Source organism: Colobus angolensis, unplaced genomic scaffold, assembly GCF_000951035.1.
Source record: "Colobus angolensis palliatus isolate OR3802 unplaced genomic scaffold, Cang.pa_1.0 Scaffold38, whole genome shotgun sequence".
Lineage (NCBI taxonomy): Eukaryota > Metazoa > Chordata > Mammalia > Primates > Cercopithecidae > Colobus > Colobus angolensis.
The window spans coordinates 29,877-56,055 of record NW_012117154.1 but is presented as its reverse complement, the minus strand read 5'-3'; positions in this window follow the sequence as shown (position 1 = coordinate 56,055).

Below are 26,179 nucleotides of genomic sequence, written 5' to 3'. Positions count from 1 at the left end.
AGCCACTTCACTCCAGTGAACTAAGCTATTGCAGTTTTTCTGTGTTTAGTTCTAGTCCTCAGCTGCACAGGCAAGTCAGATCTTACCAATTTATTTATTTATTTGTTTTATTTTAAGTCCGGGGTCCGTATGCAGGTCTGTTATATAGGTAAACTTGTGCCATGGAGGTTTATTGTACAGATTATTTCGTCACCCGGGTATTAAGCCTAGTACCCATTAGTTACTTCTCCTGATTCTCTCCCTCCTCCCATCCCTCGCCCCAGGTAGGCCCCAGTGTGTGTGGTCCCCCTCTATGTGTCCATGTGTTCTCTTCATTTGGCTCCCACTTATAAGTGAGAACACGTGGTATTTGGTTTTCTGTTCCTGCCTTAGTTTGCTAAAGATAATGGCCTGCAACTCCATCCATGTTCCTGCAAAGGACGTGATCTGGCTCTTTTTTATGGCTGCATAGTGTTCCAGGCAGTCTTACCAATTTATTACCACGGTGATGTTGCCACCCTGTGTTCTGTTTGCTGATTTTCTCCAGTGTGGTCTCATCATCAGTATTTTCCCACGTGGTGCAATGTCTACATAATCATTATTTTAACAGCTCTGTGTCTATCCAGAGAATGGGCAGGCCCTACTTCAAACTCTAGATGCTGGACACAGAAGCTGGGTTCACAATTGTAAGCTGGAAGGATCTTCAGGCATGTGGAGTATTTGGCCTACAGAGGGCTTCACCAGATGGAGTTTAGTGGTTAACAGCTGGTCACACCCAGTGTCACCAACCGGGCACCTAAGTGTACACTGCGGGGAGTGTACCATGTGGCCAGAGCAGCCCCTGCCTGTGCAGACCGTCCAGCGACTCTCTGCCTGGCTGGACCCTGGCATTTCCAGGTCCTCTTCCCACACTTGCGGAGAGAAGGCATAGCCAGATGTGCAGCCCCGCCTGAGCTAAGCCCTGCTCCATTACCCGCCGGCCCCTCTGAATGTGTTTTCTGTGTAGTTCGTGGCTACGCTCTGGAATTTCAGACCACGCTGAATTTACTTGTTTTACGGCTAGGAATTTCAGGAGCAGCACCGCAGATGTTAAATGCAGGAGTCTCTTGGTGCTAGTAAAATAAACCTTACTCAAACAGGGGTGTTGTGACTCAAAGGGTTAGATAACCCGTGATACAGGATGTTGGTCACCAGTACAGATGTTGTAAGTTGAGTCATTTGACAGCATGGTAACTTATATGGCCAGAGAGCCAGCTGTGAATATTTAAAAGGGTGGCGGGCGGGTGGGAGGAATGTCTTTTTATTTCTAGACAAATATATTTCTGATCATAACTTAAATACTTTTTTTTAGTCAAAATACTGAGTTTTCTTTCTCCCCACATTCTCAAAAGAGAAGCCCTTCCTATCCTTTTGGTGTTCAACCCCACCAAACTAGGCTTCACAGTAGAGATCCTGCAAGGCTTAAATTAGAATCTCACTTTTGAAACGTGTTGGAAGGACATTTTTTAAGGCCAGCATTCTGACCTCCTGGATAAAAAAGTCTTTCTCCATTGTTGTGAGGTAATATTTCCCGAGGGCTTCGGAAATCCCTGGTGCTGCGACGAGCAGGCTGAGGAGCCTGGTGATGGGCTCATGCCAAGGTCATGTGGTGGCTCCCGGGTGGAATTTGAGTCTCTTGACTCCCAGCCTAGTACTCTTGCTAGCATGTCACACTCGGGTATTGCCAGTGTGTGCCCTCTTCGGAGAAAATATGTTTTGAGGTTGGTAAAATGAATTTTGTAGAAAAATAGCATCTTAATGTAGTTTTTCATAGTTATCTGGAAAACTTGAAGGCCACTATGACTTTTCCATGAATTATTTCATGTACGTCTTCCTGCGCCGATCAACAAAAAGACGATGAGAAACCCACACTTCTCAATTTGTAAAATAAGGGAATTAAACTAGGCGAATCTAGATTTTCTGGGTCAGTATTTTGGCTTCTCCAGAATCCGCTTGACTTTTACTTATCAAACCTAGATGTATTGGACATAACATAATGACCTTAAGTGCCTCGTGTTATAATGAAAAGTAAATAGGTAATTTATTAGATTTTAAAATACATTTTAATTACATAGGTAATGCAGAATATATATATCCTTAGTTTAAAAAAAAAAAAAAAAGACTAAAGTCCACTCTGACACCCCTGCCCCATTCCAATTCCCTCCTGTCCCACCCCAGACGCTGTTACTGATTGAGGATATCTAGAGGCCTTTTAAAGATACATTTATAGGCCAGGCACAGTGGCTTATTCCTGTACTCCTAGTACTTTGGGAGGCCAAGGCAGGTGGATCACCTGAGGTCAGGAGTTTGAGACCAGCCTGGCCAACATGGTCAAACCCTGTCTCTACTAAAAATACAAAAATTAGCCGGGTGTGGTGGTGCACGCCTGTATTCCCAGCTACCTGGGAGGCTGGAACCCGGGAGGTGGAGACTTCAGCCAAAATGGTGCCACTGCACTGCAGCTTGGGCGACAGAGCGAGACTCTGTCTCAAAAAAAAAAAAAAAAAAACAACGAAAAACCAACAACCACCAGCATTTCTAGCAAATATGTATATATTTGTATATTTCCCTAAAATTTCTATAACATTATTAATTTTTTTTTCAAGACAGAGTCTCACGCTGTCACCCAAGCTGGAGTGCAGTGGCATGATCTCGGCTCACTGCAACTTCCACCTCCCAGGTTCAAAGTATTCTCCTGCCTCGGCCTCCTGAGTAGGTAGGATTACAGGTGCCACCACCCGTGACTGATTTTTGTATTTTTAGTAGAGACAGGGTTTCACCATGTTGGCCAGGCTGGTCTCAAACTCCTGACCTCAAGTGATCTGCCCACCTGGGCTTCCCAAAGGGCTGGGATTACAGGTGTGAGCCACTTCACCTCGGCTAACATTATTTTAAGTGTTGCTTTACTGAACATAATTTGTTTCCCAAACTTATTTTTAACACAATCTGTTTTGCATCTTGTTTCAGTCAACAGGCTGTCTTAGAGACTTCTTTCTTTAATTTGGGCTATTTGAAGATTTGCTCCTCATTTCCCATCTCCCTCCCAAACTTCCCCAGGTACACGTGAAACACAACCTCCTCCCACTTTTTGAAATATCTCCCTTTTGCTTCCTGTTTATTCTCCAAAGCCCTCTCTGCCCCTCTCCTTTGGTGGGAATCAGTCACTCCCTCCATGATCCCCTCAACCTATGCTTGTCTCTGTTGTGGCTTGGGTTTCACTTACTGTTTTTGTTATGACATGGCCTGCCCTTTGTTAGATTTATTAGTTTCTACATCTGTCTCATCTACCAGACTATCTCTAGGAAGACAGAGACCTCCTTTATGCCTATCGGTCTGCCCTGCACATAGCAGATGCTCAGTAAAAGTTGGTTGACCTGCCTGAGGTGGGGCATGTGAGCTTGTTTAAGGCAAGTGCTGCATAAAGGTGAGGCCAGAGAGAAGGCAGAGTCACTGCAGACCTGCATGTGGCCCGGATCTCTGTGCAGGGGGAGCTGCCTCCTCAGAGCCCACCCCCCACACACACACCATCCCCATCCCCAACACACTCTTTTCATTAGGGAGAATCCAGGCTGTGTCTTTGTTTGCACAGCGCAGTCCGTGGCTGGAATGAAATCTGAAAACCAGCTTCCCACAATGCTTCTACCTTGTTAAAAATAAACCAACTCTATTTACAAGGGTTTGTTTTTTTAAAAAATAAAGAAAATATTCACATCCCTCCCCAGCGTGCCACAGAACTGAAATCTGATGCAAAGACTTAATCTTTAACTGAAAGGCAGGGTGAAGCATAAGCAAATCATGGAAACACTCCTTTCTAATCATCCTATCAAAGTCCATCCCCCAGCAGGTGCCTGCTCAGGTGTCTGTTATTCGGGGTCAATGAGAAGGATCGGAGGCAGGAGTGCTGCCTCCGACATTAGCATGATATAAAAACTACACAGCACTATGTTGTTCTGCATAAAACAGCTGCTTTCATGACATTTAATTTGTCAGGTAACAATGATGTTTTGGACTAACAAATAAATATAAATAGGGAATAAGGAAAAGATGAGACTGTGTCCACAGCTCATACTTCATATGTCAGATAATGGTAAGTTTTTAGACTTACAAATCCAAATAAGGGTTAAGGGAAGTTATTACAGAAAAATTTCCATAGTGGTTCACTCCTTGGATCCTCAAGCAAATTACTAACGAAGAGACTGATTCAAAGGACACATATTAATCTATGGGTTTTTTGGCTGAGTGTGAGTGGCTCACACCTGTAATCCCAGCACTTTGGGAAGCTGAATCTGGCAGATCACTTGAGGTTAGGAGTTCGAGAACAGCCTGGTGAAACCCTGTCTTCACTAAAATACAAAAATTAGCTGTGCGTAGTGGTGGGTGCCTGTAGTCCCAGCTACTCAGGAGGCTGAGGCAGGAGAATCGCTTGAACCCAGGAGGTGGAGGTTGCAGTGAGCCGAGATCGTACCACTGCACTCTAGCCTAGGTGACAGAGCAAGACTCCCTCTCAAAAAAAAAGAAAAAGAAAAAAATGCAACTTTTTAATCTGCATAGGAGGTGGGTATGAAAGGACTAAACAAAACAAGTTACATACTCTGTGTGCTAGAAACTACCATCAGATATAAATAGAGATTGGGGAAAGCATTTTTAGATTAAGAAAACCCTTTGTACCAAAAGATACATCCTTTCAAACATGATTAATATGTCTTCCCTATAGTTTTCTGTTCAAATTATTTGTAATTCTAGTGAGGAGGAAGTGTTTCTTTCTAGCCAAAACAACCGTCTGGATGAATACCAATGAGTGCATAAAAGCTTGAGTTACTAGGGGAGTAATCTCCTGGACAGGTGACCGCCTTGCTTGGAGTTCCGCTCCTGAATGCTGTCAGCCGCAACCGAGCTCGCGTCCTCCTCAGGCTTGGTGGAGGGCCAGGCAGGGTTGTAGCTCACACAATAGCAGATGCTGCCTGTGGTGGAGAAGGGGGAGAGGAGGAGGGAGGAAACTGTTTCCAGAACCTTCCACCACTTCTAGAATTTTCTGCAGCTTCCAGAACCTTCTGGTGCCTCCAACAAATAGATTCTTTCACTGAAGAACAGCAACTTGCCAGGAACCAGCCTGTGGCCCAGGGTGCATCACTGTCTGCAGGAGAGGGACAGATGCCCCTTGCATGGACAGAAGACTCAGGGACTCTGGAGATGTTGGGAAGACTACATACCCCAACATCTCTGGACTGGGGAAGGGACCCTAACCCAGTTCCTTATTGCTGCCCTCCTGTGAGGACAGGGTGGGCAGAGACCTGCAGCCTGGTAGGAAGAGCAGAAACTGGGAAATAACAAGGCTGACTTCTCTCTGAGAAGAGAAAAATTGGAACATTCCAGAAAGACGAGTTTCCTAACACTTGGCTTCCCCAGTGAACAGAGGTGAACAACTTGGAATCAGATCCATGGGTTCGAATCCTGCTCAGGCTGTAGGACAGGGACTGTCTCACTTTCCACGTCTGGAAGATGATGATAATAGTCCTGGCCTCTCAGGATGACGGTGACAATAAATGGCTTAAAGCATGGAATACCCTTGCCACACTGCCCGGCACATGTTAAGGGCTGAATAAATGTTAGTGATAATTATTCATAGCTTATTAATAATATTTTCATTTTTACTTACTCATCTTTAACAGTAATTAAAGAGTGACCAGCTAAAAGAATTTGCTGGAATCACACAGAGAAGTTGAACAACAAGGATGATCGGAGAGTAAGCGACAGCTTTGTAATACTAAATACTAAATACTGAAGAGAAATTACTAAGATTTTTAAAAGTAACAATTTGACAATGACTTTGAATGAGAATTAATCATTTGAGTCTGTTCAGGAGATGAAATTGGGCTTTTTGAAAACTAATACTTGCGTCCTCACCTCAGCATCAAAATGGGTGCTTTTGAGAAGAGATATCTAGGGACTTGACCAAAACCGGGATTCTTCCTAAAAACCAGAGCTTAAATGTTTTAAACAACCAAAATAAGTTTCTTCTCCACTGAGATACAGAAGAACAAGCAGTAAGAAAAAAAAAGAAAGAAATTAGGACATTAGATTTCAATGTCCTAGTGAACGCCTTACCAATAACGATTCCCTTTTCCTGCCAGACACTGGTGACTTGCTGTTTCTCCTATTTTCTCCCTGGAGAATTGAGAAAATATTGCATGATTTATCTTTAGTGCAGGTACAACAAGGATATGGCCACATATTACCCCAAATGAGGGATTTGTATCACATTATTTTCCATTGGTGAGTAATCGACAGGAAATGGGAAATGTCACTTCAAGGCAGGCTGGCCATCTGGTGGAAGCCTCTCCATGAACACAGCAGCTGATCTACATGGAAATATTAAAGCAACAAAGTCTGAAGCTGTTTTCCTTCTCCAGGGAACTTCAGTTCATGCATGGAAGGAAGGCAATAAAGTCCAATTATTCTGGACGCAGCTACACAAGGCATATGAAAATTATCTCATGGAGGGTAGCGCTAAGCTAAGTATTTTTTAAAATAGCCATCAGTCACTCCCGGTAACAAAATAAAACAAACCAATCAATCTCTGAGGAACTCCTCATTAATCAAAAGACAGTGGTGAGATGTTGGCAATTTTTCATTATTCTACGTGTAATATTTTAAATCTGACATGCTGGCAGGGTGGTCTGAACATGTGAAATTATCCCGTCCGAGAGGAGGAACAGTTGAGCTTCATAGTGTTGGACGATTTGCGCGTTACCTATTTATTGTGAATCTTTAAGTCTGCCCTTTTAAGGTGTTTGCTTTCTTCTTATTTGGGGGGCATGATATCTATGGTTGAAAATGACAATAATACAAGGCTCTTACTACTGAGCGTGGCCAAAACTTTGGGGAACCCAGTGCTTCAGTGGTCCTCAGAGCTGAGATTTTGTCATGCAACATCCCCGTCTCAGGAGGTGGGCCTATCAGACCCACCATACAGAAGTACATTTGTGCTAATGAGATTTCTCACAACCACACCTGGAAGCCGCCTTCAGTAATGAGATGGATTGAGCTATTTAGCAGGTATGGAAAAGCCTGGAGGGAAGATTAATGATAATTAAATAGGAGTGAGATTTGTCTCAGCTATTGCTGGACCTATCTCAGGAGTGTGAAGTGCCCGTGGTTGCCTGGTGGGATTTAAAGTTTATTTGAATGAACACTCCATTTTTAAAAAATGCTGAAGTCCTTCATCTGTTTTTGTTTTCTCTACTTCATTGAAAACACAAACATCCCAGCAGGTTCTACCGGACTTTCCGATCACTTGAGTCAATAAGATTCATGGTCTTTTCCAGGACCCCACTTTGCCAGGAGGAAGCAGTTGGTTGAACAGTATTTAAAAAGAGATTTGAAGATTGAGGAACAGACGTTCTGAGTTCTGGTCTGGTCCTGGTAGCCATGCACCCTTGGTCAAGTCAGTTCCATCTTCCTGAGGCTCCACTTTAGCATCTGTAGGATGGGAGTGTCGAGCGTGAGATCTGTGACTGGTGGGTCAAACCTGCCCTGCTGCCTGCTTTTGCAAATAAAGTTTTATTGGAACACAGCCATGCCCATTTCACGTATGTATTGTCTATGGCTGCTTTGGGACTACAACAGCAGAATTGAGCAGGTGCAACAGAGACACTGTGGCCGGCAGCACCGAAAATATTTACTGTCTGACCCTTTCCAGGAAAAGGTTGCCACCCCCTGGACTAAATGATCTTTAGCTACGCTCCTTCTGGATTCCAATCTGTGGTTCTGAGATAAGGAAAGAGCATGGGGCTCTGTAGGAACCTGGGTGAAGGGACATCCCTGAGGTGGAGAAAGTCAGAGCACAGAGGCTGAACCTGCCAACAGAAGCACTCTCATACCTTCATCGTGCTGCTTCCCTCTGGTCTGGAGGCTGGGCTTTTTGTGGGCAGGGACCATACTTTCCAAGCAATCCTCTGGCTCAGCCTCTCAAGTCTTTAAAACCCAGCCCCAGTTTTAAAGACTCCATGCAACCGGTTGGCAGCGGACAATTGATGATACCAATGGCTCCTTGGTACCATTCCTGCTGGGAGGGCAGCTGTATCGCTGGAGGAGTCAGAGTGTGGTCGGTGGTGCCTCGTGGTCAATGGCAGAGCCTCGGCTTTACCATGAGGGTATCTGCCCAGCACACCACACATAGGGCCATCACACCCATCATCCGCCCTTTCCGTCCTGCTGCCCACCAGCTTGGAAGTCACATTCACACCTCTGCCAAGTTTCCAAAAGTCCCTCTGTCTGGCCTCCCTTTGGCCTCATGCCGGCTCTTCCGTCATCTTTGGTGTCCCCTGTGGTGGCTGAGGGGCTGCTTGCCATCTTCCAACCCCGGTCATCATCCCCTCTCTGACCCCTGTCCTGTTAACCTGGCCTCGGAACCTTGTGTTTCTCCTCGCTGCCAGCTTCAGTTCTCTATTTGTATTTTTATTTATTTGTTTGTTTGTTTGTTTTCCCCATTTAGCTTTGACTTAAAACTCACCTTCCATCCTCTTCATCCTTTAAAACTCAGCATGGCATTCACCTTCTCCTTGAAGCTCCTGCCCCAGAGACTGCTAGCGCATGTCATCATCCTGACACCCCCTCATTCTGTGCGCTTGCGTTGGGCTGCACACGAGACCACGCATTCTTGATGTCAGGGTGTCTGTCTTATCCTTCTCTCGAGATCTCAGGGCTGGGCTGGGTAGGACGTCAGTGTCTGGCTGCTTGTTGAGTGGTTTGGCCATGCCTGTTGAGGTGGGCCTTGGTGTTCACTCTCCCTGAGGGAGCCCTGACTGGCACATTCCACAGAGCACCTGGGGTGGGTATTGGAGCAGCGCCGATGGGAAGCAGGTGATGGAGAAGGCTCTTGAGGGCCCAGAACTCCAAGGGCAGTCAAAGTGGCCCAGCAGCCGAGCGTGGGTGGAAGGGGAAAGTACCTGGCACCCATGCCTTGCATCCACAACATGGGCTAGAAGGAACTGAGAAAAGATGGCACCCTGGGCTCTGATGTCACCTGGGTGCAGGACCCCAGTGCCTCCATGAGTCACAGCCCAGCAGAGCATACCAGGCAGAACACCTCCACATGGGGCCAGTTTCCCATTCTCACAAGTGCCCACCAGCCCTGCTGGAAAGTGGCCAGTGGCTGTCTCTGAATGTGACATTGGAATATCAGGTGGCAGCACTTGCTCTGCTGGGCCCAGGTCCAGCAGGCTATAGGTATACAATCCTGCCTGTCATGTGGCAGTCATACTCCCCATCCCCCTCATTTCTGGGCCCACAGCGTGGTCACACGGTCACATGGATCTCAGGGTCGGTATCTACCTCACTTGGAGGGAGGGGTCTCATTTCTTGCCATAACTGAATTCCCCATTCCCTCATGCAGGTTAAAATCTGAGGCAGGCCAGGAGTGGTGGCTTATGCCTGTAATCCCTGCACTTTGGGAGGCCAAGACAGGATGATCTCTTGAGTCCCAGAGTTTGTGACCAGCCTGGGTAACATAGGGAGACCCTGTCTCTATAAAAATAAAAATGAGCCAGGCATGGTGGCACACACCTGTGGTCCCAGCTATTTGGGAGGCTGAGCAGGAGGCTTGCTGGAGCCCGGGAGATCAAGGCTCTGCAGTGAGTTGTGGTCATGCCACTGCACTACAGCCTGGGAGATAGAGCAAGTAAGACCCCATCTCATTAAAAAAAAAAAAAAAGATCTTAAGCAGATGCATATTCCCCGCAGCTCACACTGCTGATGTGGATGGATCCAAAAAAAAAGGTTCCTTGTGCTTGGAGAGAGCAATCAGCTCCTGGTGTTGAGGTCACCTGTGTCCCCATTCAGTGTTTGGAACTGGCATTCAGGGTGGTGACAGTGCTGCTTTGTGTCCCTCAGGTCACACTCCAGGGGCCGGCAGGACTGGAGCATCTCGGAAAGGGAACTAAGGGCAGTCCCTTATCCCACCTGTCACTGGGGATGGTGCCAAATCCACTTTTTTTTTTTTTTTTTCTGAGATGGAGTCTCGCTCTGTCACTTAGGCTGGACTGCAGTGGTACAATCTCGGCTCACTGTAACCTCTGCCTCTCAGGTCCAAGTGATTCTCCTGCCTCAGCCTCCCGAGTAGCTGGGGTTACAGGTGCACACCACCACATATGGCTAACTTTTTGTATTTTTAGTAGAGATGGGTTTGCCATGTTGACCAGGCTGGTCTCAAACTCCTGGCTTCAAGTGGTCCACCCACCTCGGCCTCCCAAAGTGCTGGGATTACAGGAATGAGCCACTGCACCTGGCCTAATCCACTTTCTACCTAAACCGGGAAACTTCCTAGATTGCTTTCATTGAAAAAAAAGTTTAAGTCCAGAGTACAGTCTCTTGTTTGCAAAAGTTTGGGGGAGCACAGATCATCTAATCATGTAGCTCAAGAGTGTTTCTCTTTTTTTTTTTTTTTTGAGACAGAGTCTCACTCTGTCACCCAGGTTGGAGTGCAATGGTGCAATCTCGGCTCACTGCAAGCTCTGCCTCCCAGGTTCACGCCATTCTCCTGCCTCAGTCCCGAGTAGCTGGGACTACAGGCGCCCGCCACTATGCCCAGCTAATTTTTTGTATTTTTAGTAGAGATGGGGGTTTCACTGTGTTAGCCAGGATGGTCTCAGTCTCCTGACCTGGTAATTCACCTGCCTCAGCCTCCCAAAGTGCTGGGATTACAGGCATGAGCCACTACACCCGGCCCAAGAGTGTTCCTTTCATCACACATACACACCTTATTTATGTGTATTCAGATGGAAGTTTCAAGAGGAGATGGATCAGTCCTTTCTAACCTGGGACAGCCAGAGCACAGGTGCATGAAAACAGCCTGTTATTTGAAGCCATCTGTGTGCTCTGCACAAAGGCAATTGGAAGAAATGTAGCCCTCAAGTCTGGGACTCCTGGGCGCAGACAGTCAAGCTTGCTGCCTGACACTGGGAGGGTCAGAAAGGGTCCAGCCAGGACAGTGAGTGTCCCTGGGGAGGTGGGGAGGGGTGGTCACTGCCAAGTGCCTGGTTGGTCTTGGGTTCAGCCTCCACAGTGACACGAAGGTCTGCCTGCCTCTGTGTGGGCCACCTCTTCTCCCCTTTCCCCTGAACAAATTCCTCTGCTCCCAGAAAAGATCAAGGCCACAGTGAACACTGGATCTTGGCTGGCCGATGGCAGGGCATTGAAGACAAGGGTCCTCCCTGCTCATGACTTAGTCACCAAGACCCAGCGGATAATTAAAATGGAATGGGAAGAAGTCATCTTGGGTAAAAGCTACACTCCTCTCAAACTTACCTTGAGCACAAAAAGGCCAAAGTTTGGGAAAGAGAGGAATGGCAACACTTGCCCTCGAATTCGAAATTGTGCTTTGTAATTTATGTGCTGGGCTCCAGGGACAGCCACATCTTCTTGCGCTGTTCTCCGGTTACCTCCCCCGCGCATCTGCATCCTGTTCTCTGGAAGGCGCCGTATATCACAGAGTCCTCCAAACGCGGTGGGTTGTGTGGGGTTCGGGAAAATGAGGGCGGCTGAACAGGCCCCAAAGGCGGATGGAGGGGAGGGAATTCGTGGCTGCCTGGGCACTCAGGTTTTACCAGGCTTTGGGCAGGAATGTGTGCAAACCCCCAACGCATCCTGGGGAATGCTCAGTGTCTCCCAAAGTTAATAAGCAAGGACAAGGAAGAGCATTTGCGCCAAGTCAGGACACACAATTCAGGATTGAGTCAGTCCCCTGTGGTTCTTATTTGCTTTATTTCGAAACAGCCTCTGAGCCCACCAGGAGTAATAATATGCATTTTCACATGAAGTGGGGCCTGGATTTGGGGAAAGGAAGGCCAGAGTGCTGCGTGTGGGGTGTGGCTGCCTTGATTATATTGGACGTGAAAAGAAGATGGGTTTTATAATAAGCACAGGGACCAGGGAGCTGGCTATGATCTCAGCTTGGGAATCAGTTTGATTCATAAAGAGGAGTCCAAGATTTTTGCTTGGAGTTGCAGGCCTTTATTTTTAAAGATAAGGCATAAATAAACTTCATATAATAACTTGATAGGGAATTTTTTAGCTGGCATGTTGCCACTGATAGAAAATTCTAAAACCTAAGGTGATGATATCAGCCTCTGAACTTCTCGTATAAAACACTAGATATTTTCCAATGTGATTTTCATTTGGGGAATTGTGACGATGCTGCCATTTTCCTTGAGAGTGAAGGGACAGGGAACAGGAAGGATAGATGCATTCCTGAGTCCTCTTTCTATTGCCGACCTCTGTCGCCATCAGCTGACCCAGGGACCCCAGGTCAACATTATCTCTGCATCAAGTGGTACCATTTGCCCTCTCCAGTCTGTGTCCCGGCCCCTATTCCCAGCAGTGACCACCAGCTTTGGGCCCCACTCTGTCATTCCCAAGACAGACATCTGCCCACACAGATGGACCACCAATGTGTGGAATATTATTTCCTTGGCAGAACAATCCCAAGCCCTCTACAGGACTCAATTTCTGGATTTTCTTGGAATGTTGTGAAAATCTGTGTTTTTGCCATGGGAACATACAGAAGTAGAGGTTTGGATGGCTCCAGTTACAAGAGGGTATGTCTGAAGCTATATTTCTGAACTCAATGGCTATTCAACAAGCCACCAACTCTCCTCTCCTGTGTACCAGTGAGCCCAGGAGAGGAGAGAAACTGCCTTTATAAAATGTCCCCATTCATGCCCTAGCTTTACTCTCTGCCCATCGCCACTCCTCTCCAAGTTAGCAGAAGGGGCCACGTGCTTTCCTCATGCTTCCCTTGGGGCAGTCCTCTGGCCACTTCAGTGGGTTGGACCCTGCCAGGAGCCGGTTGGACAGCCTGGTGATTTAGGAAGAGGCTCATCTTTACAGAACAACCTCTACTTTCAGATATATTGTGGTCAGAGCCAAGTTTTTAAATCCTTGATACTCAATGTCTATCTAAAAAATAAGTGATTTTTTTTTCTTTCTTTCTGAAATGACAGCTTTTCAAGAAAGTCTGGCTTTTCCCCAAGTCACTGCCATTTTGGGCTGTCTGCTCTGCACAGCTTGCAAATCGAAGCAAGCAGTTGCTTGGGCTGCAGCATGTTACCTTGGACCAGGTCCCCCCAGGGGTCATTCTGCAGATCAGTGAGCCCTGTCCACAGGCAGCATTGAAGGGGGTTAGTGTTTTCATTATCTGCCCAGGTGCCATAGTGGAACTGGACTGGCCTTGGAGAGAGATGATCTTTTGCTGGGGGCCATTGTGGCTCCTGGTGGATTGTTTAGAAGTATGGAGTCTCGGCCGGGCGCGGTGGCTCAAGCCCGTAATCCCAGCACTTTGGGAGGCCGAGATGGGCGGATCACGAGGTCAGGAGATCGAGACCATCCTGGCTAACGCGGTGAAACCCCGTCTCTACTAAAAATACAAAAAACTAGCCGGGCGAGGTGGCGGGCGCCTGTAGTCCCAGCTACTTGGGAGGCTGAGGCAGGAGAATGGCGTGAACCCGGGAGGCGGAGCTTGCAGTGAGCTGAGATCCGGCCACTGCACTCCAGCCTGGGTGACAGAGCGAGACTCCGTCTCAAAAAAAAAAAAAAAAAAGTATGGAGTCTCCATCTGTTGTGACTTGAATTGTGTCCCCTCAAAGGATCTATTCAAGTCATAACTCCCTTATGTGTGAATGTGAACTTCTGTATTAGTCCATTTTCACGCTGCTGATAAAGACATTCCCAAGAGTGGGTAATTTATAAAGAAAAAGAGGTTTAATGGACTCACAGTTCCACATGGCTGGGGAGGCCTCACAATCATGGCAGAAGGTGAAAGTCACATCTTACATGGCGGCAGGCAAGAGAGAGAATGAGAACCAAGTGAAAGGGATTTCCCCTTATAAAACCATCAGATCTTTTGAGACTTATTTACTACCACGAGAACAGTATGAGGGAAACCACCCCCATGATTCAGTTATCTACCACTGGATCCCTCCCACAACACATGGGAATTATGGGAGCTACAATTCAAGATGAGATTTGGGTGGGGACACAGCCAAACCACATCACCTTCCTTGAGAAAAAGGCCTTTGCACATGTAATCACGTTAAGATGACGTTGCACTGGAGGAGGCAGGTCCCAGTCCACTGGTTGGTGTCCTTATGAGAAGAGGGAAAGAGGGAAACTTGGACACATGGACCCACAGAGGGAAGACAGCCATGTGAAGGCAGAGGCAGAGGTTGGAAGGACGCAGCAACAGGCCAAGGAGGACCAGAAAACTTTAGAAGCCAGGGAAGGGCAAGGAAGGATCCTCCCTGGAGGCCTCAGAGGGAGAACGGCCCTGCCAACATCTTGATTTGGGACTTCCAGCCTCCAGAGCTGTGAGAGAATACATTATTATTGCTACAAATCACATAGCTCGTGGTCATTCGTTATAGAGCCCTAGAAAACAAAAACACTATCTCTGATGGCCGTGGCTGTGGCATCTGGACTCCATGCCCAGGCACCGTGACTTGGCACTGGGTGAGCACCGGTCTGAGTGCTGGGCTGAGTGCTTGGAAGGAACAGAGAAGATGTTCTCATCAGTGGCGTGTCCCCTGCTCTGGTGGCAAGAAAGACTTGACGGGACAATAGGTTGTGGGTTTTTTTGTTTTGGGGTTTTTTTTGTCTTTTTTTTTTTTTTTTTTTTGAGACAGGGTCTCGCTCTGTTGCCCAGGCTGTAGCACAGTGGCACGATCTCAGCTCACTATAACCTCCACCTGCCGGGTTCAAAAGATTCTCCTGCCTCAGCCTCCCAAGTAGCTGGGACTACAGGCATGTGCCACCATGCCCGGCTAATTTTTGTATTTTTAGTAGAGATGAGGTTTTGTCTGTTGGCCAGGCTGGTCTCAAACTCCTGACCTCAGGTGATCCACCTGCCTCAGTCTGTGAAGCACTGGGATTATAGGCATGAACCACCACGTTTGGTTATTTTTTTGTATTTTTAGTAGAGACAGGGTTTCACCATGTTGGCCAATCTGGTCTTGAACTCCTAACCTCAAGTGATCCACCTACTTCGGCCTCCCAAAGTGAGGACAATTGGTTTTTGTTGCAGTAATGAATGAGGAAATGAGAACAGATATAACAGATTTTCACGTTTTATTTTCTGCACTGCCATATGGTTCACATCCTTACAATGAGAGCGTAATAATGCAGTTACTTCGTATGATTAAAAAGACAAGAAAGAGTCTTAAACAGAAAATAATTAGCTACATCTAGGTAAAAATGGGGTGTGTAACCAACGTAGATGACCCCTTCCTGTTCTGCAGCTGTAGTGGGTGAGGTCCTCGTGGTGTGAAGTGGTGGATGTGAGAAACCAGCATATGAACCCACGACTTGTCTCTCTCTGGACATGGGTGAGACACCAGAGAAGCTTACGGCTTTTCACTGATAATAACTGGGAGATAAATAGTTCAGAAGGGAAAAGAAAAATAGGTTTTACTAGCGGGGAAGTTGCATTGGTTGGAGTTATGACCTTCTCCTGTAAGAAGGACTCCCACAGGTCCTGATTTGTACGTCTGTAATAGGGCCTCTCAGAAATGGCCTGGTATTCCCATTAATTGTGTGCCTGATAATCGCCCTCTCTCTGTTCTGGGTAAATTGGGACAGACACTATATCTTATCTTTATACCACTCCCCAACAGCATCTACCAAATGGGTCACTGGAGGTCAATACACATTTGTTCAATTAAACACCACATTTATTGAATTAGAGTCCTATATGCAGAAGTGTAAATTTTTGTTGTTGTTTATTTTTTTTGAGACGGAGTCTTGCTCTGTCACCCAGGCTGGAGTTCAGTGGCACGATCTTGGCTCACTACAACCTCCGCCTCCCAGGTTCAAGCAATTTTCCCGCCTCAGCCTTCCGAGTAGCTGGGATTACAGGCACCCATCATCATGCCTGGCTCATTTTTGTGTTTTTGTAGAAACGGCGTTTCACCATGTTGGACAGGCTGGTCTTGAACTCCTGACCTCAGGTGATCCACCTGCCTCAGCCTCCCAAAGTGCTGGGATTACAGGCATGAGCCACTATGCCCGGCCAGAAGTGTGAACTTTTTTTTAGCATTTGATGAGATGAAATTTGCAATGTCAACTTGTTTTTGAAATGTCCTGAATTTTGAAATTTGAAAAAGAGGTAGAATTTTCAAAGCACAGGAATAAGTGGACTGAAAATCACTTTCAGACCAGAAACTGAAACTTTGGGGTAATTATATTAGTCAGAGTTCTCCCAAGTAACAAAACCAACAGGGCGTGTGTGTGTGTGTGTGTGTGTGTGTGTGTGTGTGTGTGTGTGTAAGTGGAGAGAGATTTATTTTACAGAATTGACATGTAATTGTGGAGCCTTAGTGAGTCCCAAATCTGATGGGGTAAGCAACAGTCTAGAGGCTCAGGGAAGAGTTGCAATTGATGCCCAAAAGCCATCTGCTGGCAGAATTCTTCCTTGCTCAAAGAGGTCAGAAGTTGTTCTATTCCTGCCTTCAACTGATTGGGTGAGCCCCACCCACATTAGGGAGAGCCATCTGCTCTGTTTCAACTTGGCTGATTTAAATGTTGATCTCCTCCCAAAAACCCTCATGAAAACATCCAAAATAACAGCTTAGCAAATATTTGAGCACCATGGTCTAGCCAAGTTGCCCTGTAAAATTAATCAAGGCAATTTTCTGGATCCCTGTTTCTCAGGGTACACCTTGAGCTCTATTGCACAGGACTGTACCCAACATTGTCTGAAATTTAACATTTTTAGTCCCTGCCTACTAAATATGCATGGCGAGTCTTGTCATTGCAACAAAAGCTGTGCCCACACATTTCTCTACACCCTCTTGGGAGCTGGGTTTCCCCAGGCTGGAGAACCACTGATGAAGGCTGTCTTAACTCTGCAGTAACGTTCCCAAAACATTGGCAGTATCAAGAAGGTGAATTTCTCAGGTTTTGATGTTCAGACTTCACATGGAGATGGTTGTTGTCTAATGCAAGGGTTGGCAAACTTTTTCTGTAAAGGGCCGGATAGTAAATGTTTTAGGCTTTGGGACTCTGTGGCCTTTGTTAGAACTACTCAGCACTACAGTGGTAGCATGAAAACAGCTAGAGAGAGTACACAAGCAAATGAATGTGGCTGCGTTCCAACAAAACTTTATTTTATGGACACTGAAATTTGAATTTCATATCATTTTCACATCATCAGATATTCTTCTTTTAATTTTTTTTAACCATTTAAAATGTAAAGACCAGGCCAGGCATGGTGGCTCATGCCTGTAATCCCAGAACTTTGGGAGGCCGAGGTGGGTAGATCACTTGAGGTCAGGAGTTCAAGACCAGCCTAGCCAACTTGGTGAAACCCTGTCTCTACTAAAAATACCAAAATTAGCCAGCCATGGTGGGGCATGCCTGTAATCCCAGCTACTTCAGAGGTGAGGCAGGAGAATTGCTTGAACCCAGGAAGTGGAGGTTGCCGTGAGCTGAGATTCTACCACTGCACTCCAGCCTGGGTGACAGAGTGAGGCTCCATCTCAAAAAACTAAAATAAAATAAAGAAAAATAAAACGTAAAACCATTCTTAGCTCAAGGACAATCAGAATTTAACTTTCCTATGTCTCATCTCTCACCAATGTACTGTGTGTCCAGTTAAGAACTGAACAAAATCTTCAATGAGCATTCATTTAACTGAACCAAATGGGAATTGAGCAAATACAGTGCTTTTCAAACTTTTTGTTATTAGTAGAAACTTTTTGGAATTCAAATCTGATGGAAACCTCAATGTTTGAAACAAATGTAGTACTTTATTGGTAAAATTTTATTTCACAAGTTCAGATTTATAATACTTGTACCTTTTGATGAATATAGAAATTGAGAGGAAGTTCCAGATGGCTGTGTCAAGATGCTCTTTGCTTAAACTGATCCAGATGCTTGAGAGAGGAGAACGAGAGGGAAGTTTCTGTTTTGAAGCAGAACCGTGGACAATATCTAACGGTCGCTTGTATTCTTATTCATAACTATAAAAGTCAGGCAAGAAGCATCAAAACTTTACAATAAATGACAAACATAATATCGGCATGTCTCAAGCTACTGATACACAATTGGCTCTTTTGGTTGTGATAAGGGCATGTTAAAGCTGTATTCCTGCAACTTTATGTGGGTGGAGAAACGCAAGTATGAATTTTTATACAAGAGATACAAACTTCCTAGCCACTGGCATAGTTGCAATAAATGCAAACTCCCGGTGGAAATGCTGGGAGAACTTTGATTCCCAGGTGAGCGCAAAGAGAAGGTAAAACGGCCGGGCCCAGTGGCTCATGCCTGTAATCCCAGCACTTTGGGAGGCCGAGACAGGTGGATCACCTGAGGTCAGGAGTTCGAGACCAGCCTGGCCAACATGGTGAAACCCCATCTCTACTAAAAATACAAAAATTAGCCTGGCATGGTAGTGCACACCTGTAATCCCAGCTACTCAGAAAGCTGAGACAGGAGAATCACTTGAACCTGGGAGGCGGAGGTTGCAGTGAGATCATGCCATTGCTCTCCAGCCTGGGTGACAAAGTGATACTCTGTCTAAAAAATAAATAAATAAATAAATAATTTAAAAAAAAAAAAATGGAGGTAAAAAGGAAACCCAGCTTAGCTTAGCACACAGGTGGGCCCTGTGTGTATTTTTAGTATCCGAGTGTCCTGTTCTTATTATAGTTCTGTAAATAGGAATTTTTTTCTTTTTCTTTTCTTTTCTTTTTTTTTTTTTTTTTGACGGAGTGTGTTCGCTTTGTCACCCAGGCTGGAGTGCAACGGTGCAATCTTGGCTCACTGCAACCTCCGCCTCCCAGGTTTAAGTGATTCTCCTGCCTCAGCCTCCCGAGTAGCTGGGATTACAGGTGCCTGCCACCACGTCCAGCTAATTTTTGTATTTTTAGTAGAGACAGGGTTTCACCAGGTTGGCCAGGATGGTCTCGAACTCCTGACCTTGGGTGATGCACCCGCCTCAGCCTCCCAAAGTGCTGGGATTACAGGTGTGAGCCACCACACCCGGCCACTTCATTACTTTTTTAAGGCTGAATCATGTCCCATGATGTGGATACATCATATTTGATTTATCCATTCACCCATCGACGGACATTGAGTTGTTTCAACCTTTTGGCTACTGTGAATACTGCTGCTATGAGCACTGGGGTACAAAGAACTGTTTGAGTCTCTGTGTTCAGTCTTTTGGGCATGTATCTAGCAGTGGAACTGCTGGACCATGTAGTAGTTCTGTACTAAATTTTTGGAAGAACCTCCTTACTGTTTCCACAGCCGGTGCATCATTTTACATCCCCAATAGTGCAAATGTGTTTCAATTTCTTCACACGGTCACCAACACTTGTTGTTTTCAAGGGTTTTGGTTTTTGATACAGGCTATCCTAACAGGTATGAAGTGGGAAAAATGTTAAATGAGATTTGAGTTGAGCATTTACGGCTCCTGAAGCATTTTCAAGTCGCTCCGAGTGACCTTAGGGTTCAGTAGATCACAGTGGGAAGACCAGGGCCGGGTTTTGCACTGTACGAGTAAGCCTTCCTTGACTTCATTCCAAGAAAATGAGGGAGGTGGTTGATTTCAAGCTGGAGGCCAGACAAGAGAAGGAAACAGCTATGTCTCAGTGCAGAAACCAGCCACCCCCTCCTCAGGACCAGGTTAAGTGATGTCATTCCTCCCCTTCTCCCCCTTCTCCTCTCCTCTCTTCTCTTCCCATGCCCTCCTCTTCCCTCCCTTCTGTCTCTCTCTACACACACACACACACACACACACACACACAATCACAATAAGACTTTATTTCCCCGTTCTCTCTTCAGGGGCACAGCTCCAACATACTGCAAGAGATTATCCCAGTTTAAGATATTTAAATCAATACCAGTTCAGGATGAGTGGAGTTTAATTCAGGGAGACTTATCCACAAACCAGTTGAAACCCTCATTGCTTCTGGCGCACCCTGGAAACACCTGCAGTGGGCTTTCTCCCTGCCTGCCTCTTCCCCACCACAGCACGGCCGTGGGCTCTGCTTGCCCAGCCCTTGCAACCTACCCATGGCTCTGCAAGGCTGGCCACTGTCCCAACTCCAGCTCCCATGAGGCTGCCAATATTCTTCCCCCATGACAGCAGTGATGCTTTCTGCCCTGAAGGAAGAAAACTTCCCTCCAAATATCATGAAGCTGTGATGGCTCTTTTGTCTCCTGGCTACACCTTCTGATTCTATTAAGAACTTGTAGGCTGGGCACGGTGGCTCACGCCTGTAATCACAGCATTTTGGGAGGCTGAGGCAGGAGAATCGCTTTAGCCCAGGAGTTTGAGACCAGCCTGGGCAACATGAGAAACCCTATCTCTAAAAAAAAAAATTAGCTGGGCATGGTGGTGTGCACGTGTGTTCCCAGCTACTTGGGGAGGCTGAGATGGGACAATTGCTTGAGCCCAGGGGGTCAAGGCTGCAGCGAGTGGAGGCCGTGCCACTGCACTCCAGCCTGAGCGAAAAAGTTAGACGCTGTCTCAAGAAAAAAGAACTCGTATCAAATATCCCAGGGGCCAGACTGAGGGGCTGCTTGTATTAAATACATCTCCCTTCCTCACCCTAGCAGTCCCTCTCACCCACTGAGGTGCCAGGGCAAGGAGTGACCCTAGCTCAGGATGACTTCTCCGTCTCCCCAGTCACAGAGGGTTTATGACCCCTTCTCATTCTTGTCCCCAGAGGGCATGTCCCTGAGGACTCAAACTTACCCTCAGATGCACCCAAGGAGCTTGAAGTCTCACAAACAGGCCTCCCTGTGACTGGCATGTGAGTTGGAAGGTAATAGATATTCCCACCTCAGCTGGCTTTAACAAAAAGGAAAATGTGTTCTGTCACTGAAGCTGAAGTCCTGAGCTAGGACAGCTCCAACATCCTCTCTACCAACATCCTCAGAGTTTGGCTCGGTCCCCAGGATAGCTCCCTAAGGCTCAGATGGTTGCCACATTGCCAGTCGTCACATCCAGAAATGGTGCTATCCTGTTGAAGGAAAAAAGTGGTCCTTCGGCGCTTTGTTCCTCTTTTTAAGAGCAAAGACGCTTTACCCAGCAGCCCCCCAACAGTCCCTCCAAGCTCATTGGCCCTGATGGCATCACATGACCAAGCACAACAAATCACCACAGAGGGATGGGATGGGACCACCATGATTTTATGTTTTTCCAGATATCTCCTGAGACACAAGCAGGTAGATTCCTGAGCAAAAATGGGATTCTGTAAACAAGGAGGAAGAGGGGCAGCAGAAGAGTTTGTGAGGTGATGGGCAGACTACGCCACCACTTTTACCGTTAGGGTCACCCCTTGGCATCAATCATGTACTTGCTTTGTTGTTACGTTTTTCATTCTTTTTCTTTTTTACATAAGAAATATAGACTATCTTGTTCTAAATAATGTATTCAATGCAAAAGCATGTGCGGCAAAAATACGAAAGGTGCCCTTCTCCGTCCTCCCCAGTTTCATTTCCCTCCCCAGGAGGAACCTCTGGCTCTTTTTCCTTGTGCTTTCCTCCAGTCCCCCTTCAGACATGTGCATACACATGTATGTTCGCACGCATACGCATATACGTCCACACACATCTGTGAGCTTTGCTTTAATTTTTACATAGATGGTGTCTTGTTCTGCTACTGGCCTTTTCCTGCTCAACTCTGAGTACATAAGGATCTGATTCATCCATTCTAATGGCCGAACGTTACCCCGGAGAGTGGATATTCCATTGTCTTGTCTTTTAACTAGCTTTTCAATCGTGTGCCTTATCTCCCCAAGTAAATTATAAACATCCTGAGAGCATGCCATACTTTTTCTATCTCCAAACACTTAATACAACATTCTTCTACAAAATGAAAGTCAATTAATAGTTATCATTGGGAAGAGTCCCTTACCACATAAATCGCCTCTTACCACTTCTGACTGTCTCAGGTGAAGCCCTCCCTCAACCGTAGAAGGGACACAGCACCATCGTCTATCAGTTTGTCACTCTTCCATCAGTTTGGCAAGTCAGCCTCCCAGCATGGGAGAGTTGTTAATCTCCCACTGTTCCTTTGGCGATGTCTTCTAGGCTCATGATGGCACAGCATCTCCCTCTCCCTGAGCCAGTCATCAGTTTAGAGCACTCAGCTACCTGCAAAGTTAGACATTATCTCTTTGTTCTGCTCACATAGGAGCATCAGGGCAGAGTCATTAACAGCCAGCACTTCCTGGAGATCCATTTCAAGGGCTACTAATGATGTTCACAGACCGTTGAGCTGAAACAGTTAACCACATGCCTAGACACACACTCTTAATAACCCTTTGCAGGCATCTTGAGGCAGTCACAGCTACATAAAATAGATTACAAATAAACCTATTCTAGACTCTTTGGTGGGGAGAAATTACTTCAATAGGAGGTTATCACCTCAAAACAGACCAACCAAACTTAAAACTGGGGTAGACTTCTTAGGGTAACCACTCTGTAGGCAAATGTTGGCATCAGACCTGCTGATAACATCAATGAGTATCATCTTAGGTCCTGGTGTGGCTTCTTGTACATCTGAATCTGCTGGGCTTCCTGTAGTAGCTAAGAAAAAATTACCATTGTACAGGAGCCAAGGAAGGAAACACATGGCTCACAGATGTGCTCCCTGCAGCAGGGAGGACTCTCTAAGTGTGGGCCAGACAGGAAACCTAGAATGATGGAAGAAAAATCAAGCACCAGGAATGAGACTGAAATTAGTTTATGTTCCTCAGCTGATTGCACACAAGAGGAAACTTTTGGTTCAATCATTTAAACTACTATTGATTATGGAAAAATTCTGGTCCCTGTTACTAAGACATCTACAATTGAATTGGTAAAATCCACATAGGACAATTGGACACTGACACAAGGCAATATGGGATCTGGTCTAAGTAAACACCTATTAAGGGTTCTGAAGGAGAACCCATTGAGATGGCAACGTTGTGCTTCCAAACAGGGCTGGTAATCTGCTTCAACACACCGTGGAAAGGTTGTGCTTAACTACACCTACTTACTTAGAAAAAAAACACAAACACTGCCCTCTGGGAACCCAGCCTGAATTTGTTTGCCGACTTGCATGCCTCTATGTGTGTCTTCATCTGTTGGGGTTGGAGGCTCCCCGGCCTGCCTCCCTCTCTGTTTCTATCACTTCCCTTATCTTGAAATAGCCATGACCATTGGAGAACTAGGCTTCCCTTCTCCCCTCTTCTACATCCACCACCAACTCACGTTAATTTGTTGAGGAAAAACATTGCTGGCAATAGAGAAGATAGAATCAGAAGAAAACATATATACCTCTTATTAAAAGGGTTAAGAGGGTTCTTAATAAGTAGTCCAAGTCTTGACCTGAAGGATTTTGCTAAGGGCTACTGTACAAGATCCAACCTCCTTCCCTTTACTGGTGTCCCCAATACCCCATGTGGGTTTTTCTGTAGCCAAATATTTTTCCAGACCAACATTGGATTACACGGCTACAGACCTTGGGATTCCAAAGGGAAAGATGAAACCTTCACAGTAACTTGGAGTTTCTTTCAAGGGGAATTTTCATTACAGAATGTTTTGTTTTAACTGGTAATTAAAGGTGGGCAAAACACTCCTGCAGTAACGGGTTTTCCTCCTCTCCAACCTGTCCCTCCAAGAGAAACAGGCACAGGCAGGGCCATGAGGCCTGCCCTCCTCTCCAGAGATAACTGCTCCTGAGAGTTTATGGTCTGGTCCACTTCAATTTCTTATGTGTCACCTTTCTAGGGGCTGCAAGGCCCAGAGATCTGGACACAGGCCAAGAAGTCAAGAACTGTTGAAGCCGCAGTCTCCACTCTCCTACTGACACCAGAGACCGCCCAGCCCAGCCAAACCATATGGCCTCTTGTTTTCCTGATGTATGAGGTGGGTAGAACGTTTTTCCCCCAAAAGAGGACTCCAAGGGATCAATTAGTTAAATCTGTAAACATGTAGCATTATAATTACGATTCCGGCTTCTAGTCGAAATGAAACTGGCCAAAAGGAAAGAAAATACTGACCCTGCCTCTGAGGGCAACTGCCACTGCTTTTCCGGTATTTCCAGTCTGGCTGGTCGACGAATGTCTTGGATCAGCTCAGCGCTTGACTGGCCCAGAGCTGTGCCTGCCCCATTTGAAGATAAGGAGGCCAAAAACCCAACTGAGCCCCGGACATAACTAGACCATGGGAGTTAAGACCATTTGCTGTAGCAAAGGCTGGACCTCTCAATAGGTTACACCGTGTCTACAGCAGGGCCCTAAACCTTCAGGTTGTTTAGGAATTGACAAGTTGTGTAGGTGGCCAGTAAACAGATTTTTGGTTTCTGAAGTGTGAGTCTAAAAGCAGTGCTGCTGGGCCAGGCGCGGGTGGCTCATGCCTGTAACCCCAGCACTTTGGGAGGCCGAGGCGGGCGGATTACGAGGTCAGGAGTTCGAGACTCGCCTGGCCAACACTGTGAAACTCCGTCTCTACTAAAAATACAAAAATTAGCTGGGTGTGGTGGTGCGCGCCTGTAGTCCCAGCCACTAGGGAGGCTGAGGCAGAAGAATCACTTGAAGCCGGGAGGCGGAGGTTGCAGTGAGCAGAGATCGGGCCACTGCACTCCATCTGGGCGACAGAGTGAGACCCAGTCTCAAAAATAAAGAAAGAAATAAAAATAAAAGCAATGCTGCTAAGACATCTGTGGTTGTCAGGGAGAAGGAATTTGTGTGTGGGACAGGCAGCACTCCCTCTCAACAGGGCTCTGCCCCCCACCATATGTATCTTCTCCATAGGAGTCCTTCAATAAATGCCTCAGCCAACAATCACTGCTCCCCTTCTCTGGGCCAAAAATTTCCATCCCATTCCAACTCCTTCTTCCCTGTAGCCAACACTGATTTGTTTTTCTAAGACCAGCGAGCGGGCGCAAAAGAACCAGCGGGTAGGCAAGTGTAGGAGCAAAACTGCAAGTTTATTCTTGGTAACCCAAGGTGTGGGGAAGAGGTCTGTCACCTCTGGCAAAGAAGGCCGACAGAGTCCCCCCGGTGGGGCTCTCGGACGGAGTTCCCACAGTCCCGACATCCCGACAGGAGTGGGGCTGGGGGAAGGCTGCGTGGGACGCTGGCTGAGCGCGGCTTTTCTAGGAGTGGGAGGGCAATAGGCGGGGCACGGGCGTGTCGGGGGGGCGTTCCGCAGGTGCGACCAGGTGAAATCTTGGTCTCTTCGGATTGACGTCACCTGGCGCATGCCCAGTTGGTCTGTACCTTCCCGGGTCGCCGGCTGCATTTTCGCGCACGCGGGTAAAGTTGCTGGTGAAGAACCCGGAAGTGCGCCATCCTGCCTCCGTTCGTCCAAACAGTCCAGACTTTTATTGATAATAGTGATAAGGGGCGCCGTGGTCTGTCTGGCTACTTCCTGCTGTTAAGGGGCGTCGTTAAGGTCGGGGCCTATGGTTGGTACTTGGACGCACGGATGAAAAATAAAATAAGGCACAGTATTAGTATAGGAATGAGGAATGGAAGCATTTGTTGGAATATGGGCAAAACCCAGAAGGATAGTCCTGGCAAGGTTGGGGAGTATGAGATAGTTAAGAAAATTTAGTAAGTTTGAGGCGAGTGGGGGAAAGCCAAACTGATTTCCACTGATTGCTTTCGGTAGGGGCCCTTTTTAGCTGGGAGTGAGGAACGAGTACGCAAAGTAGTTGTTGGTCAGGCAGCAATTAAGAAGTGGAGTTTTTGTGGAGTGGATGGCTTTCCCCTTACTCCTACTACAGAGATATTGGATGGAAGGATGGAAGGCTAGGTCCAGAGAAGGACGGCAAAACAGAATAGGTAGCCTCGCTGTCGATTAAAAAATTGTCTTACCGGCTACCAGGAGAGTTACCTACGGCTCGGCGAGGGTGATGGGGGTCCCCGAGTCTCGGCACCTTCAGTTGTCGTCCAGATGTAGGAGCTGGAAGGAGCTCCCAGGATCCTGGGAAAGGGGGTCACGTGGAGGCGCGGCACCTGTTCTCAGGGTGGGGCAATCAAACTTCCAGTGTCCTCCCTGCTGGCAAGCAGGGCAGGGGGGTTGCTGGTGGACGAGGGTTAGGACATTCACTGGCCTAATGTCCTGATGCCTTGCACTTATAGCAAGGCTGCGTTGGGGCTCGGGGACCTTG